Here is a 5,071-nt window from a genome sequence, read left to right on the forward strand (position 1 = left end):
TTTTATTATTTATTTAATTTATTATTTTGTTTTATCAATAATTTCTTTATATGTATATTGATATATACAATATTTGTCATGTAATTTTCTTTTGTATTTTTTTTTTGCTTGTTCGATTCTTTCAATTTATGTATTTTTTTATATTAGATAGGTTTTGACAGTAGTGAATTACAACAACAAAATTATTATTTTTTAGTAATTGAATTTTTGACTTTCTATACTACTATTGAATTCGACTATACGCTCGTTATCAGTGGTCTTCTATAATATTTCTTGAATTTGACAATTAAAATTTCCAAATTTGAAGCGCATGACTTTTGTTCTAACGTAGAGTGTCACTTGCTCTCATATCATAAATAGTTGAATTAACTGATTATAGTTCTTTTTGATAGATTTCAATCCTTTTCTTCATGTATACACATTTAATTTATATTTTTGCTTTCTTTGTGTGTCTCTCCTTTATAGTTGCTTATTATTACAGAGAAGTTATGCTAATGATATTCGATGATCGTCTTTAGCGAGATTGAAAACCAAAGAATACTTTTTCTTTATTTTTTCCGATACTAATTTCAATTATGATAATTGAAATATATCAATTGATTTTTTAAATTAATTTTGTTTGACTTTTAATTTAATTTAAATATATATTATATTATATATTTTATTATATATTATATTATGTATTATATTATATATTATATTATATATTATATTATATATTATAATATATATTATATTATATATTATATTATATTATATTATATTATATATTACTTATTATATTATATTTTATATTATATTATTATATATCATAATATATTAAATATCAAATTTTTATATTATATATTAATTTTACATATGTTATATTATATATTTTCTTTTTGTGATTTTATTTTATATTTGTATTTAATATTTTTATAGAATATTTATTTATTTTTTGAAGTTTAATTTTTTTGCAAATTAAATTAACAGTTTAAAATTTTTGATTTTAATGTTCGTTTTATATTTTATATTGCTGTTGCTTTTTAAAATAATTCTTTTTTATTCATGATATTGATATCTTTTTGATATCAATTCTTTTAATTCATTAAACTTTTGTTTAGCGCAATCATAATAATTTTAAATTTAAATATAATTTATTGCACTTTTAGGGGCTATAAAAATGCAATAAATTATTTGCTTTCATATAGTGATCCTCTTTTGTTATATATAATTCATGTTTTTTATAAATATTCATTTTATTTAAAGAAATCCAAAACATACTTTACCATAAATAAATATAGTTAATTTTTATATTTGTATATTTACCACAAATTATGGAAAATTATTTTTTTTAATTGCAATTAAAGGTTTCAATTATTTACTTAATTATAAAATTTTAAAAAATTTACTTTTATGTATGATTTATTTAACTTTATAATTTAAAAATGTATTATTTTATTTTATATATTCATAATTTAAGTTAACTACGTTATGAAAGCAAATCAAAAAGTTTCCATTATGTTAAAAAATTCAAGTACCAAATTTAAAATAATTTTATAAAGACTTTATAATTAGGACATATTTAATTGTATAATTGAAAGTTGACTATTAGTGTCGATATTACTCTAATCAGAAACAGGAATGTAATACATTTATTATAAGTTTATACTTTAATTCAAAGATTAAATTTAATCCAAATGCTCTGCTGGTTACTGACAATCCACTGGAGGTAGTTGTACAATCAAATAGCCCTATCAGAGTCCAATAATTGTTGCTTTTTTAAAATGGATATTGTAAAATCTGAACGCATTTTTCCTGAATGCCCAAAACTGAACTACAGCAGATCTTATCCATCCACAAAACATAATCATGAAAGATGTTTACGTTCTTTAAGAGTCTAATGATCAATTAAATCGATTAGTACTTGATAGTTGCTAGTAATCATTTACAGATTATCCTTAATTTTTTTCGGCATCAATGAGTACGAAAAAAGTTATATATTCAATGATATCTCTACCAGGTGTACCGGTATGAAGTGAGCGTAAAGATACAAATGTTCTGACAGGGAACATTTGTTGTGAACGAGCCTTTATTTCTTTTTGTTTGTTTGCTATGATATGTGTGAAATATATTTAGTATACATCAAGTCATTGAACAGACAACATTATATTTTTTCATCGTGTTAAAAATGTCGAATTTTGTACCAGAAAGTGATGATTTGCGGAAAGCATTAATTTTTTGTTTTCATTTGAAGAAAGGTGGTGCAGAGTCGCATCGAATGCTCGTCGAGGCATATGGTGATCATGCTCTATCAGAAGCAACATGCAAAAGATGGTTTCAACGGTTCAGAAATAATGATTTTGATGTGAGAAATGAAGAACGTGGAAGACCGCCAAAAAAGTTTGAAGACGCCGAATTGCAAACGATATTGGATGGAGATGACACTTTGGGTCAAAAGTAAATGGCAGAAATGTTAAATGTTGCACAACAAAGAATTTCTGACCGTTTAAAAGCGATTGGAAAGATCCAAAAGTGTGGAAAATAGGTGAAAGACAGATGGAAAACCGAAAAAACACTTGTGAAATTTTGCTTCAAAGACACGAAAGAAAATCGGTTTTGCATCGGATTGTTACTGGCGATGAAAAATGGATTTATTTTAAGAATCCTAAACGGAAAAAATTATGGGTTAATCCGGGACAACCATCAACATCGACTGCAAAACCAGATCGATTCGGCAAGAAGACAATGCTGTGTGTTTGGTGGGACCAGAAAGGTGTGGTGTACCACGAGCTCCTAAAACCTGGTGAAACCGTCAATGCTGGTCGCTACTAGCAACAAATGATAAATTTGAACCATGCATTGATCGAGAAACGACCAGAATGGGCCAGAAGACACGGCAAGGTAATTCTGCTCCATGACAATGCACCTGCACACAAAGCAAAACGGGTTCAGGGTGCAATAAAAACACTTGGCTGGGAGCTGCTATCCCACCCGCCGTATTCATCAGACTTGGCTCCTTCCGACTACCATTTGTTTTCATCGAAGGGACACGCATTGGCTGAGCAGCACTTTGATTCCTACGACGAGGTCGAAAATTGGGTGTCTGGTTGGTTTGCTTTAAAAGACGAACAATTTTTTTGGCGTGGTATCCACAAATTGCCAGAAAGGTGGTCAAAATGTGTAGAAAGCAATGGTCAATACTTTGAATAAAATGTTTTTTTACTTTCCTATTAATAATTAGTGTTTTATTTTTACCAAAAAACGCTCATTTCATACCGGTACACCTAATATACCTAGAAAAATCGAATTAAATTCCTTGTTGCTACCAGTTCTGAGGGGTTAAACTTCATTCCTGATGTTGAAGTGAGCTATCTCTTAAAATAATGACACGCGCGTCTTAAGTAATGGCAAAAAAAGAGCAAAAGTTTGTTGGTCAATTTAACAACTAAAATTCAAATAAAGATTATATTTATAAATAAAGATAATTCTAAAAGTGACTCTCAAAGAGACAGTTAATCTTAATTACAAATCGTATTGTTATTAATAATTATATTTTCTTTTTATTTCTTAAAACTTATTGATTTGCTTTCTCTCAGTTAAAAGTTTTTTCTGAAATTACTTATTTTAATTTATTTTTATAAAAACATTCGTAGCCGAAAATTGATTGTACATACAATATATTGTTATATTAATTAAAATCTAAGTCATAATTATATAAACTTTATGTGTTATCTTATATACCTTATATATTCCGCAAATTACAAATTTTTAAATTTCTATTTAAAGTTTTTTAAATTTTAATTAATATGTACAATTATGTATATAGACTTTTATAACTTTTTGTTTTTACAATCTTAATATCAAAATTTTTTATTTTTTTTAATTGACTTTATGTTGCTAATTTTACATTTAAGTAAAAAGAAATCGATTCACAAATATTTTTAAATATATTTAAAAATTTTACAATTTACTTGACTTTATGAGAACAAAATTTATGTGAGGTTAATATACACTTTAAAAAAATTTCGTGAGTATTAAAGTCTTTTGTTTGAAAAGTATTTCTCTTACATTAATATTTTTAAGATTTTATTTACGTAATATTCATGTAATATATTTTTAAGTAAGTAAAAAAATATATACTTTTTTGTGTCTCAATTCGAATTTGGAAACTAATATAAATTTTAATTTCATTTATTAGTTACAGTATAATTTATAATTTTATATATATTTTCTTTAAGAAAATTTAATTTAGTTTTATCAAACGTCTTTTATATATATAGGAAAGATATAGGTTTAGTTATACTAAGCTTTATAACTATAGACTTTAGCGTAATTTAGAATAATTTTTTGCTGTTTAAATAAGTAAAGTAGGAGTTCGTTGAGTATTTTATTGTTACTAATAATTATAAATTTAAATTTTATTTTCAACAGATATTAATTTTCTATATTTGTTTCTTTCTTTTTAAAATTGCCGTCAAAATTTTTAAATTATTTATATACAAATTATTTGCATACATATATGACATGTTATGACTTCTTTACTTAATTAAAATAAAATTTAACGATTTTTAATTACAAGCTATAAAGCATAATGCTATAAATGTTCTTATACAATTTCATATTAATTTTCTGTTAATAATTTATATCACATTAAAAGTTTCGAATTTTCTTAATATTCTCCGTGCAATTCACCAATTATTTTTTCTTTAGGAATTTATAGCAAATTATATTAATATTGATTCATGTTATTTTTATACCTAAGCTAATTGTGTACTTATTAATAAATTAATTATAATAATAAATAGAAAAAAATGAATTAATTTTTTTGTTACCTTAACTACTTAGAATCAAAAATAAATAATTAATTTTAAGTTATTAAATTATTTTTATATAATATATGTAGCTGTCATTTAATTATTACATATAATTCTTACAGGTTTTTTTATTGTATTTTTTTTAAACTTTGCTTAAACATAAAGAGAATTTCCCCGCCTTAAATTTAATAATGCAAATTTATTTAATCTTTTTCATATTAATTTTATTTATTTAAAAATTTTAAGAAATAAAATTTATTCAATATATTCAATGT

The sequence above is a fragment of the Teleopsis dalmanni genome, chromosome 1, assembly GCF_002237135.1.
Source record: "Teleopsis dalmanni isolate 2A chromosome 1, ASM223713v2, whole genome shotgun sequence".
Classification (NCBI taxonomy): domain Eukaryota; kingdom Metazoa; phylum Arthropoda; class Insecta; order Diptera; family Diopsidae; genus Teleopsis; species Teleopsis dalmanni.